Source organism: Cydia splendana, chromosome 9 (assembly GCF_910591565.1).
Source record: "Cydia splendana chromosome 9, ilCydSple1.2, whole genome shotgun sequence".
In the NCBI taxonomy this organism is placed as follows: Eukaryota; Metazoa; Arthropoda; class Insecta; order Lepidoptera; family Tortricidae; genus Cydia; species Cydia splendana.
Window position 1 is genome coordinate 15979256 of NC_085968.1, and position 15283 is coordinate 15994538.

A 15283-nucleotide genomic window follows, 5' to 3' on the forward strand; every position below is an offset into this window, starting at 1 on the left:
ATGAACCATAAAACTCTGATACGCTCATAAACGAACATGTTTGGTGAGAAAAATATGGTAAAAGCATTTAACGGCTTCTTTAAAGTAATAACAGAAATCGTGTAAAGGTAAAGGTACACGCTTCCTTTTAAAACCAACACTTAATTGGCTTAACTCCATGCATGGAGGATATTTGTGCCATTACGGACATTTTAACGCGACGCCACCGCGTTTGCTTAAGCTGTAGGTTAACTATAATATAACTCACGGTCTATGGATCGATTTACGATTAAAATGATCGCCTATGGTTTACATTGTGTTATGTCGATGTTCCCGAGGAGTTACGCAAACAGCGGCGTGCAGCAGCCATTATTCCCACCTTGTTATTGATATTGATACCTAGCGCCGCTAACGATCTCCGGCTTCGTCACCGTCACAAACTAGACACAATATAAATCTATCGTCCAATCCCTTGCCTATCTCGTGACACCACTGACACCTCAATTATTATTGTAAATATATCAATCAATCTCGCCGCTGACGTCCATCTATCACATCATGACATTGGAACATTAAAATACAAAAACAATGAGAGTGACAATATTGACATACATATTTAGGTGCTTCATAAGGCGTAATTTGCTAAAAAATATACCGGTCAAAATAAGATACCTGCATAGCAAGAAAAAAGTCTTACCCGTGAAGTGTCTAATTATCGCGTGGGTTGTTTAGAGCAAAAACTTGTCCGAATACATTATTATTTTCTCAATCACATTTGAAGACGAAAATATGTTTTTTTTATGTGCCTTGCGCAAATATGGTAAAGCACCCGTAACATAGTAATGAACAGAATCTTTTAAGTACATTTTGTCAGTTACTTTAAGAGCAAAATATCTGGTTGACATTTTGAAATATACTGTGACATACACCTTGATTTATCAGTTATCACAGATGAGACAGCTAGATGAGTTAAATTCCAACTCTACAAGCATAATTATATCAATTTTAAGACGGTGACAACGATCACTATCTGAATAAGAACCCCGTAATAATCCAATTTCATTTTAGATTGAGATTTTTAGTGAATGGCAGATTTAATATAGATAAATCTATATGACTGTTGACATTCCATTGAAAAATAATAACAATTTAAGTTTCAGAGAACCGGTTCGTAAAACTATTTAGTGCGTAGCTTTGGAGATCTGAAATTTGTTTGCGGGAATCCCATGGTGAGTAAGACATGAGTATAAAAAAATAGTAAACAGAACCATTAGGAGCGAGTCAGTGGTCGTAACTGTAATAGGGAACTACGATTTACTTGTAACGACTCGGATATAGCGCCGTGTATCAGGATTAGCAAACTAGATTATGAGTGAAGTTTCAAATTGGACATGCATTTAAGATAATATGTATAGGTAAGCCTACCTTAAAGGTGGCAAAGTGTTGGAGGAATAATTTATCTTTGTAGAAATTAGCGTCCGGATAAATATTTACATATATAGGTTAGTGATTAGACATTCATAATTTGGCAAGGATATATTTGATGTTTATATATTTCCTTTATTAAGATTAAGAAGTGAATAACTTGACACTGACACTATGGATATAATTGCCAATGTGACTGTAGTATTATTAATTCGTAAAATGGTTAACATATTATCAGAATGCGGAGTCAAAAATTGCGGCACGAAAAAGAACAAATATCTTTAGGCAGTGAGTGAATACGCTGACAGGCGCCGGCGCCGGTGGCGGCGTCACGTTTAAACCAGTGATGAACGATACACGCAAAAATGCATCCCGATGAAACATTAATGACAATGAAATTATGCGGTAAATCCTCGGGAACGCAGTACTTACGGTCGATGATAAATCCCCGCTGACAGTTTAAACGCCACGCCAGTGAAATGCGCCAAACAAGTGAAATTGAATAAACGTTATTTAATAACAGGATGGTCATCATTTATGAAGTGTGAAATAAAAAGCTTGAAATTTTCGATATAAGGTTGAACAAACAATAATATCCGATATGTTCTGAAGTATTTTCAGCGATTGGTCTATTAAATGACCAATCGCTGAAAATATCTACTTCAGAAACTTTTACAAGGTTTTTCGAATAGGGTTCCTGCTTGTTGCGAATATATTTATCAGTTTGAAATGTGTTTTATTTAATTTCGGTAGTAGGTACTAAACGAAATTAAGAACTAGCTTAAATCTAAAATGGGCCCTTGGTAGGTAAGGTATATCACGGAATTTTTATCAACATTTGTATAAATAGTTCAATGTTGGTCTAACTACTTAACATTTGTTATTGGATTATGAGAGCCATAAGTAGTTGACACGTACGTTTACCTACCGGGTGCCGAGTAATCGGTGTCACCGGACAACTCACAAGTAACACGGAGGTAACAGTTTATTGACCTATTACGTAACAATAGCGTAATATTTGCATTGAACTCGCTCGAGAGCAAACATTTCATTCTGCACTCTGACAAATGAAAGCCTTAAGGCTTACGGTATTGGTCAAATACCAATACTGTAAGCTTTAAGAATTTCATTCTAGTAGAAATTGAATAAGTAGACTGAAAGTGACGTCCCACAATTGTTACAAGTAAAATCCCCTTGAAAGATTAAAAATCATAAAATTGAAATGTACTATTTTGTTGTGGACCATTAATTCGGGAGCGACCGCCTAGTCCGAGTTCAGTCTTGATTTTTAAGAGGTTGTTTTGTGAAACAAATGGTATGTTAGATCCCTTTTAATTTGAACACAAATTGTAAAATGACTCTCTGACAAAAACTATTGCAAGTAGATTATTTATTTAATTTTAAATAAATCGTTAACGCAAAAGAGTATTCTTCGGTACTTATGTAATGTTTTCTTTAACCTGTTCGCGGCCATTGACTCGATATAAAGTCAAAGTACATTTTGTGCCCCATATGCCACGACTTGATACTTATGTTAGGTATATGGGTTGTTTACGTGCATTTTGTTGCTTGGCGTTGACGTTGACGATGACACAAATCATTCATAATTTTCCGAAACTTTTCAGTGAAATGGCTATAATCCGAAAAAAGTTTCACTTGCATCGTGGTTTCCTAAAACCACACAATATTTTTTTTAGGTTTTACTTAGTTATTTTATTTTATAAGGTAAGTACTTAAGTATTAAGTTTGTATTATAATACACATTTATGTATTAAATTATGCTTAGCTTATTTGAACACTAATTGTCAGGTCTACATTGTACCGTCAGCAAACGTCGGAGCAATTTTATATACAATTCCACGAGTCAGCAAAAGTTCACACCGACTGTTACTCTGAAGTCTGAACGAAGTTAACTCTTAATTCATTTCAAACTCGACAGGCGAAGGTACTACTCATAAATCTTGTAAATTAAATCCCTCTTGTTTACAATTTGGTTTCTCTCTGGCCCAAAGTAAGCAATTTCCTTTTTTCATTAACACTTACACTGCAGGTAAACAAAATCTCGAGTGGTTACACCGACAATTCTAACTTATCACACGTAAAATGACCTAAAAGACATTTTATGGCAGGAATATTCTCACATTTTCACATAAATCTTCTCTTCTGGACACTGTTAGCATTAGCAGTGTAAACTAGCATTTATGTAGATTTAATGTTACGTCACATAAGGCGTTTTACGTCTTAATTGTCCATGCTCGTATTTGTACTGTATTTGGTGTTCCCATTGGTTTGTTTAACAATAAGTGGCAGCTTATTACGTTTATGGGTTTTTATTTGTCCATAATTCATATTTAAATAACTACCGGTTAGCTTGTCCTTACGACACGGTGTGGTTGTCAACGTTAATATTCGTATTATTTATTGCTGATATTATTTTAATGGTGTTAGTGAATTATGTAGTATGTAGTAAGAAATAACGAGTGTTTCGTTACACGACGTAAAGTACGATTTCGTATGCTATATTAACGTTTTGTTTCATCATATTATGGGATAACTGGCAACCTAATAAACTTAGAAACACAGGTACCTAAAGCGCGACCAGGTAATATATATTATGATCATTGTCAAGAGGGCGCTGTTATTCTCATTGTATAGAGTGACAGTTCAGTATAGATAGCATGAAAAAAATAGTTCCAGTGAAGTTCCGCAACATGGTACGTGATCATATATTCCTGGTCAGGCTTTACTCGAACCTACTCACAGTAATAAAATATTTTCAACTACTGCTACCAGAAAGTACGCCCGCTTTCCTTATTTTGAATGTACATATTTAACTTCTGAACGCTTAGAACTTCCTTGGAAGTTGGAACGTTTTAGTGTGATTGATTAAGACGAAACAGGAGCTGAGTTTTAAATATTTTAGGTAAATATACCCGTCTCGCTAACGGAAGCGGCACCTAAAAGTAGTGCGATAAGGACAAGGCGAAAAATCCTGCGTAAAAATCTCAAAAATCGAGGTTTCGTACTCCTCTGTTTCCTCCTCCAAAATTTAACCAATCGTAACCAAATTTGGAAATCTAAATGATTATGAAATTATCTGTGTCGGACCGTTTTGCTTTTTTGGCTAATTGATATCAGTTTTGAATGCCACGCCTCTCATTGCGGCATAGTCAATTAGGCCATTTTGGCCATTTTTGAAGGGCTCTAGCGCCTTAAAAAACAAAAATATCAAAAAAAGCAAACCGGTCCGACACAGATATTGACAATATTAATCTGTGTTGAAAAAATCATTGCTCTAGCTTCAAAAACCACGGAGGAAAACGAGGAGTACGTTTGTATGGAGAAATGACCACTTCCGTTGGCTCTTAAGGAACCCTGAACGCATACATAAATAGTAATCGCTTAATGCTTACCACATTTGACAGCCGTTATTATTTGTATTAGTTTTGCTTGTTATTTAACTGTTGTAACATTTTAAAGCCAGTTATCCTGACAAGGCCAAATGTCGTAAGAGCAGAAAAAAGAGACATGATCTTTTACACATGGCTTGTTCCTGCCATTTATAAACATTGCATTGTGGAAAGTTCAAATTCGGATGATGATACGACTCGTTAGGATTGTTCGAAATATGGTATTACTTTATTGTCATTGTAGTCCTTATTAATGAAAATTGGCGATGTCACGTTCTGAAAGGACACAACCATTGCATCCCACTTTTAAAGGAGATACAAGCTAACTTCATTACAGTCATGTGGACAAAAACAAAAAACATTTGTACATTTTTTTTGTTCATGAATTTAAAATCGAGGAAATTACATATATCAATAACACTGTAAAACAGATAACGACTATAAACAAGTTTTGTTAGGTTATAATAATTGCATGTATGTGCAATTGTGCACCAGACTATATATTTATTATTTATCACACTTATCATAATCGGTTTTACGTGTGAAATAAAGCATTCATCTCTTACTTGTAGGTTGTAGTTGTAACTACGTAAGTGCGAGTGAGACGAATGCTTTATGTTGGACATAAAAACGATCATGTTAGTCAGATTAAGTTATTTGATGGCTTCACTGTCTTTTAAGGGTATTGATCTGTTTAACACCATCATAAAGTAAAATGCATGAATATAAATTGGAACCATATAATACGTAATCTTTACTCAATTTCTCATTTAAATCTTATTTATTTACATTAAACAATAGTTGTAAACACTTTGTTAATATGGTTTTACCGGGAAAGGATTTAAGAAAATATTTTTTCCTTTTTTGTATTACTGGGAGGTGAATGTAAACAACTGCAGAATTTAACAATGTTGACCGTCCAATCGGAGCTTCGAAACTTGGCAGCCAAATTCTACCGATAACACTGATGCAACTCTTGGAACAGTCGATTGCAATATTGCAACTTCACACTCCTATTTGCTGACTACCTCAAATGTAAACCACATTGTAGAAGAAATACGATTGCTTTTACAATGACTGAAATGGGTAAAATATGAGCTTGTGGAAGGAAACGCTGGAAGTTATGAGTTTTCTTGGTTCAGATCCAAATCACGTAGCGGTGCCGCCACCTAATTCCCAAAACGTTTTCTCTTGTCTGTAAGCTCACCTCTCGTGGAAATTGAGCTCGAGACTCCGTAGATATACAGGGTGTCCCATAAATGACTCGTCACAGTGCCACTAGGGGTAGACCAGGCCAAGAGGTATCAAACCAACTTAACATGACCCCAATAAAGTGGCACGATTTTCAAGTTATTACCAAATTAAGGTTTTTCGTGAATTTTGACTGTTTTTAACATTGTTAGTGCCAGTGTGCTTATACTGGTTATTAGATTATCATTACACCTACTGTTTGGCCTAAGCTGATGAGTTTTGCAAGTGATTTGTGAATAACATCATCGGTGTTGCGAGCCTCAACGCCGTCGGAATGAAATGCAAGTTGCAATGATTTGCGAACATTCCACACAATGCTATTTCATGAAGGTCGGCTTGTGTAGAGATTTATGGCGACGGCTTCCGACACCTGCCATAACTTTCGTATACGTTTTATGTAAAAAGAAACGCTGGTAGCTAAATACACAGAGTTCCATCATCACAACAATGTACCTTGTTTGTTACAGTACGACCAATAATATATCAGCATTGTGTTTATATACAAATATTAAATAAAATTTATATTGTATTTAATAAATATTATAGGACATTATTTATTACACAAATTGGCCCACAGCAAGCTCAGTAAGGCTTCGTGTATGTTATCAAAGTATATGTATGGTATTCAACCTAGCTATTTTGTCTGAAAGTACGCGTAAATTCTTTAAGATAATCGTAATTCTTACATATACGTATTAATGAGCTTTGCTCGACAATTACATTTTTACATATCTACTTAGATTAAAATAAAAAATAAGGTAATAAAATGTGTCTGTTCTTGCCTATATTATCATTATCTTTACGTACCTAAAAGGTAATTTAGAAATAACTAATTATGTACTACTCTGTTGATTTTTTTTCCAAGTTAATAATTCAAGAATCTGCTATTGTACATGTTCTAATGGTAATAGTTGATAAGCATGTCCCAGTAATAAATAGCAATAACATTACTAACTAATTTGTCATCGGAGGGTTCAAGCATTAGCTCATTTTCATAATGTCTCACACCACAAGAGGTGAGCAAGTCAAAGTGGTCAAACAATAATTGTATGGCTTTTGTTTTTTTAGGTAACCGCACACCACTAATTACTTAGAAGTGCAAACAAACAACCTGCCTTTACCTTTATACTAGGTTCAGTCACGGTCATAAACTATATGTTATGGGGTCGTGATCCTAAATGACAATAAGTGTTCCGCAAACAGTTTGCGCGGAACACTAAAAATGGTCATAATAAACAAATTTCCCCAGTGGACTAACCACTAGGGCTTCCAATACCGGGATCCCGGGATCCCGAAATACCGGGATCCCGTCTGTTTAAACAGATTTTTCAATACCGGTATTTTTTAATGAAATAACGGGATCCCGGTATTTTCAAAAACAAGGAAAATGTGCCTATTATAACGTTTAAAATCGATTAAAATGGTCAAATTCGGCTGTATCAAGAAGATAACTTGCCAATTTAATTAAAGAAGATCAGTTCATTGAAACAAGATCTGTGCATATGCGTTAGATAAATATTTGGTGATGAATTCTGATGTTCAGGATATGATATTAATATAGTTAGTTCTTAAAATTATATCTAAGATTGGAAACTAATGAGCAAGGAATTGTAGTATGACAAACGAATTTTTAGTGGCAAATTTGAATATAGTTGGCTGGTTAATAAACCAGCCAACCTAATAAGGTTGAACTAAAAATGTGACTGGTAACAGCGGTGAAGTTAACAAGGCGGATAAAATGATTGCCAACCTGGAGGGTGAAATGATAATACATTGCAGTAATACTCCCTAGTATTACTGCAATGTTCTACCGCCAGAGTGCAGCACTAATTTGTTTAGTAAACCATAGAGTAACTTATACATACTACGCCTTCCTTTTGACAAGTTTTACTATGACATTCATGCATCAAGGCGGTTTGTTTACAGGTGGCTTACCGCGAAACGCGAAAATCGTAATTTCGTTATCTGTTTCTCTATCGATCGAATAAGCAAGAGTGATAGAGAGGTAGAAACGGAACTTTCGATTGTAGTGTTTCACGGTAGGCCATGTGATTGAGTTAGTGACGCCCTCTATGCAGAGTTTTGCGTAATATTCCCTATTAATGCAGACGGCGATTATTGTTTAATATCCTAAGCTAAAGACATACATATCTGGTGTTACAGTGAGCCTTTTTTTAAATAAAACTCAAAGATTTTAAGCGATTCATAGTCAATACCGGGATCCCGGGATCCCGGTATTGATGAAGTCAGTTTCGGTATTAATACCGGTATTGAAAGAAGTCCGGTATTTGGAAGCCCTACTAACCACAAAATCGCGAAAATAATCTAATGGATACTATAAAGGCCCGAAGTAGACGAAACGTATGGGCTCAGGGGCATATTTTATCACGATTTTCATAGGATCACAACCCCAAAATCACCCAGTACAATTTTTCACTATATTCTATGGGCGAAATTAAACTTTCGTGAGACATATTTTAAACTGTTTCTAAGACGACAACGGTTTAACTCACTTCGACATGTCGCCAATAGCGACTAAAAATTCAAGTAAGTGAAACCGTTGTCGTCTAAACAGTTTATATTCTATGGGAGTAAGGTGAATTGTGTATACATGTTTATGGCCATGTACTATTATTTGGCTTGCGGTGAGTCAACGCGTTCTATTCCGCGTCGAAGCGGTGACCGCTGACCCGGACTAACAGCGGATTACCGTAGATCACATCACTTCCCATTAGATCTCGCATCCATTGTTGATAGACGCAGCATTGCTTTTTAAACGGAGCAAGTGGCTTTTACTGTGAATTAGGTTCCGTAAACTCAACAACTATGGTCCAGTTTTTGACGTTGATTATTAACGAGCCTTTATGATTTGTACTCGTTTCATTTATTTTGGATCTTAGATATACTTATGATTTTTCTATATTAGATACTTAATATAATTTGAAAAATATTTATACTTACTTACCTAATATTTTACTGGAACTTGAATTTGGACCATAATTGTAAGTAGTGAACTAAGTTACCTGATTTACGATATTTTCTTACAATACACGATTTTCGGTTATCGAAATTTCGCTTTGTAAATATTATTACTACTCTTACAGCATAATACGATTACTCACGCTTACAGCAATTTATAAGTAAGTTCACATATGAACATACTACGCGATGACTACACTCTGCGACCGTTCCACATTGAAACCTACAACCTGTCCATGCGTAAAAAAATATAACAAACGTGATGGATGGGTTGTTAGTATCAAAACGGACCACCTCGCGGCATATTGTTTCATATACATCTTTGTTCATCGTAATAATGTGCACCATCTAGTGGTGAGTAATGATCTATACCCAGGATTACAAGCGAACTTGACCGCCCACGTGCCCACCGACAATAACCGCGGTCAGTGCAAGACTGTCGTTGCAGTCACTTGCCATGCACGGGCCAGTCGAGGGCTCAGATGGACTGGGGGCCTAGCCAAGGTGACAATCATACATAAAGAAAAACTGACTATTTCCATACATTATTTACGTTTCGAATGGCGTTTTCTATCCGATGATAGAAAAAGCCATTCGATAATTGTAATTTTATGTAGGCCTCCTGGATGGATAGTAGCTATTTAGTTTATTGTCACTTAATCAATCGATCGAACATCGAAAACACTATAAAAATATTGACTTGATTCGAGCTTACGAATTTATTGCAATTTGTTCTCAGTTTGACATCACTAGCTCATGCATCTCATTCGGTTTATTGCTAGGTATCGCTCATTCTTAGAGGATATATAACCAAACGGAGTAGCCATTAACACGCGTTCCCCTCTGTCGAAATTAGGCGGCCAATGGTCATACACATTGTATGGACTGACGTTTATCTGACATGGATATCGCTCTAATTGGCAGACTGTTGTGTACCGAAAGTTACAGACAAGGCGTCTCCGTTTGTTTATATCCTCCAAGTGCTTATTGCTTAGTAATTTGATGAGCGAGCTTCAATATACGTCGGCGGCCGATCGTAAGATTAGGCATATCGTGAAATTCCTAGGCATATCGTGAAACGTGAAAATCTTTGACTCGTTCCCTGAGTCGACGGAGCCCCGCTACGCGGGGCTCCTATTTCTGGGCAGTTTGCCCTTCGGGCATCTGAAGCAACCTAACGAACCTATCCTACCTATGTATTGGTTTAATGTGACTATCGTCAAAACATTACACAGGAACATTACGACCTGCCTGATCTTACGATCGGCCTACGACATATACACCGAGTAAGAAATTCAATGTCAGGATTCAATATACATACATACTTAATAAAAATTTCGACATATTTAGCCTTATTTGTCACTTATTTCGAACAGATTACAGCTAATTCCAAGTATTTTAATACCTAATGTAGGTACCTATGCATTTACTTAAAGCAGACATGAATATTTGAGGTAGGTAAGTATCTACTATCTATCAACTAAAAAAACTATAATTACCGACTGATCTTTTAATCAGGTTACACTGGGTTCGCTTGGGAACTCAGCCCGGCATCCAATGGGAATACAAAGCCAAGGTCCGGCATTCAGATTTACAAAATCTGCTATTGACTTGATATTACTATATGTGGATCACGCTTGCTTGACTTGCTCCAAGAAATACGCATGAGCAAGATGCAATGAAAGTAATATTATAACAATATCAAATCAATAACAATTTTTAAAATATGAATGCCGTTCCAAGGCGCCATGCACTATTCATGTTACACGATGCGCTTTAACCCCGCTAACAATGTAACGCCTATGCACAATACACTATCCAATCACGATAAAATACTCAATAGACGATTACGCTACAACTATATTACGACTTGTAGCAACATGACTGCCTGTTGTTTTACCTAATCTGCATTTAGCATTAGCGTTTTGTTTTGTAAAACTGTAATAAGACACCTTGGAGTGAGTAACAAGATAAACTTCATACACCTACATATTGAGTAACTCTGCATAAAGGACTAAAGCAAAGGTGTGTCAAAAAGACAGTTTTAATTTAAAACTACTTTTATTTTTATTATATTAAATTAATATATGGAAATGACATGTAATAATCCAAATTGAATGTAATTCAATTTTCTATGGACCTGCTTTTCATTTTATTTTAAGTTAATTTAATTTGACGATCATTATGAGATATCCGTGCTTAGTGTGGTGCTTAGCTTAGCCATATTGACATTGTTTTTTATTTTATATTATTTGACATTGTTAATAATTTAGTTAATTAATCGATGGCTTATAATGGTTTTTTCTCAAACATGCAATGAAATATTGATGTTATGTTCCTTATAATAGGCTGCGAAGTATGACGTTTCAGGTGCGGCTAGGACAAAAGGTCGTTAATGGAATTTCATACACATCTTGCAGGCCTAGGCCGGCAAAGTCCTCTTTTTTAATTTTCATTTCACAGATATTTGTGACACAGCATCGTGGCATTCATCCATTAAAAAAAACTAGAGGCAGTATTTGCTTTATGGTTCGTAACATATGACACTCTGCCACTACGCCTATAAAAAAAAAAAACAAAAAACAATGTTTGCTATAATTTGCAGTTTTATTTGTATAAAATCAACATGAACTTAATAAATAATACATTCTATAATTTTATAATTTTAAATTATAAATTTAACTACACAAATAAAAACATTTAAAATATTTCATCTAAACGTTAGCGGTAAAAAGGTCTACTCAAACACGCGTAGTTATATTTTTTAAATTGTTATGGAGGTAAAGTTGAAAAATATTCATTCTGTTTTATTGGATTTATGGTGCGTTGTTGATTTTTTGACTTTAATATATGAGTTTTGACGAAATAATGAAATTAATATTAATTGTAATCGTAGGTGTTGGAATTGGCAGCGTAAGCAGAATTGATTTTAATAACTTGCTGTCTCTACCGCCAACTCGCCAAGTCAAAGACGAAGTATGTATATATATGGTTGCTTATGGCAATTTTATTATTTTAGAAACTAAGAAAAATGGCTTACAGTTTATTAGAAACAGTTTTGTGGCATATTTTAAATGAATGTAACTACAAATTCGTCAACACTGTGGAAATTATACTTATTTACTCCTGGGTGTAGTTTACTTTTAGTTTTTTCTATAAATAGAACTTGGGTATCGTGGATTTTTTATTTTATTTATTTCATTGCATGTTTGAGAAAAGCACTATACATACCTCGGCGGGAAATGGGGTTGCCCGCGCTCAGACCTATCCGGCCTCGCTTCGCTCGGCCGTCTATATGTCTTCGGCCGGCAACCCCTTTCGTCCCGGCCTCTGTAGTAATGTACTATTAAATTGTGTATTGCTTGACATTTGTATAATTATAATCAATTGTTATTTTCCTACTTGACGATCATAATATAAATTCGTATAGATTAGAATTTATATTGTAATTTCATATTATGAAATAAATAAATCTAAATATATTTTGAGTTTTATATGAATTTTATCTTGTTATAATATTGTATAGAGTTAGGTACCTAGACCAAGAAAAGTATGCAACGATTTTGATAGCAAACGCAGTGCAAGTGTTATTAAAACATCCAACTTTTATGAAATTATGACGGATAAATAATACGCACTGTCTTGCAAAATCGTTGCAGACTTGTCTTGGTTTAACTATATTTAGGTAGATATTAAAAGCTGACATTTTAAAGTCCTCGTTTATTCATTTATTTCATTATAAAACCGGATCATTTTACGCACTGTGCAGATTAAGAACAACGTTAACAATCCATATTAATCACTGTGTTCATGAAACGTAACTTAATTGAAAGCTTAGCCGTAGCCACCAGCTTTCACAATCATTATATCGAAGAACATCGATAGCAGCCCGGCGCCGATAAGCCCGTATCGGCCCGGATCGGACCATTACAACGATTTATGTGACGAGATCTCAAACTAGCAACACGTTATAAATCTCACGAGCAATTCCCTTGAAACACAATGCCTTGAATCGTAGTAAATCAATCAAACATTTTTATTATCTACGTTCCGTTTCTGTAGATTTCTCAAATTGATCTGCGAGCCTAAGATGGTCAATTGGTCATGCTTTTGTCGAATATCATCGTGTCGTATGTAAGTGCGAGGGTGACGCACGACTCAATAGTTGATAAAAGTGCAACCATCATATCCGTACTGTTGTATTGAGTTATCCAAATGTTTACTTTCACTGACATTATTGAAAGTGTAGGATGAAGTGAAGTGGGGTTTCTAGTGCAAGGACCTCGGAGACTGATGGTATTAAGTAGGTAACGTAAATAGTAGGCTTTAATAGGTAATTAATAGGTATTTTACCTACGAAAAATGTAAAACATTAAAACTTACTTACATGTATGGAAGCAATGCGGTAAATAATAAATAATACAACATAAATAGGTATGTTCTTATCAGCTTATCACGCCTAATATTTTACCTACTACTACAAAAAACGGAAACTATTAGAAGAATGAAACTGCGTATTGCGTACTTAAATGCATTCAGGCCTTTAGTACTTTCAGGGGGCTTACCGCGAACCACCGTCGACGTGTTGCCTCTCTGTAGCACTTGTAAATTCGTACGTAAGTGTGACAGGGAGGCAACACTTCGAACATGGTTCGCGGTAGGCCCTCGGGCATTAAAAGGAACCCGAAGGATTTCCCGATGAAATTTGATAGAAAATCCGGGTTTATCGGGATTTTGCAGATAAAAGTTACTTTTTTTTCCTTTCCTTAGGAAAATCCGGGGTCTTATGGATGCGATGGAAAAAAGATTTGACTTGAGTATTTATCTTACTTATTAATTAAACGGCTAATGTAATTAAACCTTAGAAGTGCTTAAAAATGGAGCACGCTTAGCGCCACTTCCCATACAACCATTTCCAGTCGCCGTTACGACGCGGTGTAGACACATCTTGTGTCGACACCGTCTATTGCACCATCCTGCCAACCCGGGGTTAACCGGTTAAACCTGGAGTTACCATGGTTACCAGTACAATTTGACACTGGGTTAACTGTTTAACCTGTTAACCCCGGGTAAGTGGGATGGTGCAAGTGACGCTTAGTCAAACGCGCTTGTTTAGAGACTACCATATCAGAATATGAAGAGGTACAATATAGCATACTAAAATAAGATCTGTCATGAACTCATGAAGCAAAACAGAAATAAAACAATGAATTTATAATGCATTGTATTATAAGTATGGAAATAAATAATCAGTTACTTATCTGTGACAAATAACTCAATATCGGCGGCCGAGGTAGCTGCCACTTATTCAATATTAACTTGTATTACGAGTAATAATAGACCCAAGTCACGAACTAAAAATAGTTATGATTTAATTAAAAGTCATAAGGTGTGTTAACAATCGTCCTTGGTGCTCTTTGAAGTGCATCGGTGCATAATCGGACCAGTGACTGACAATGTTGACGAGACTAATACAAATCTTTAATCCTCTACTATTGTCTATTAAGGAGGGACCTATGGGAGGAGGATATTCCAGTCTTTTCTCCAATAGATGCCACCATGAATCTTAATTACTAGCAATAGAACTGTAATTAAGTTTAGGACGCTATTTGTAATTGTATAGAAACAACATTTGTGTGACCGGCAAATTCAGGAACCATACGGTTTTCCCGAAGACTGAAACCTGGATATACTAAGTATGATTTTTCGTCTCGACTGATGAGACAAGTACGCGTTTTACCTAATAGGTATATGTAAATAGGTATATATAATAATTTAATTTAACCTAATAATAATAACCTAACCCGGGGGCAGCCCGGGACGGGCTCAGTAGCCTTTTTATACTTATTTAGTTTAAATATATTTGTATTTAAGTTTAGTTTTTAATTAGTTTTATGTTTAGTTTATGTATTATTTTAATCTGACCTGATTATATAATTTACATTTAGTTAAATGTAATCCAATATTATGTAACAAATCTTGACGTGTAATTAATTAAATTACCTTTATCAATAAAAATATGAACCTAATTATACATATAAACCACATACTTTCGTCACCAGTACGAGCTGTCGTGTAAAGTAAGTGCATATGCAAGAGTGGCCGATTAAACGATTCACATTGGGCTGTTGAATCCCTCGTTTACCGGACGAATCGCTTCAAGCGATCCGGTATAAGCATGATCTCTGTTCACCCTTGTTTGTTATGGAACTCGAGATCCAAATACGCTGGTTAGCGTC

The 15283-nt window shown here is 35.5% G+C and overlaps 2 protein-coding genes across 4 annotated transcripts in view; one reads left to right on the forward strand and one right to left on the reverse strand.

The window, feature by feature from the left end:
* LOC134793929 (synapsin) overlaps nucleotides 1–15283 on the forward strand; it is a 165439-nt gene that overhangs the window by 73161 nt on the left and 76995 nt on the right. The window lies entirely within an intron of this gene.
* The window catches only part of LOC134793713 (tissue inhibitor of metalloproteinase), a 57672-nt gene that overhangs the window by 13499 nt on the left and 28890 nt on the right, over nucleotides 1–15283 (reverse strand). The gene's annotated exons all lie outside the window — the stretch shown is intronic.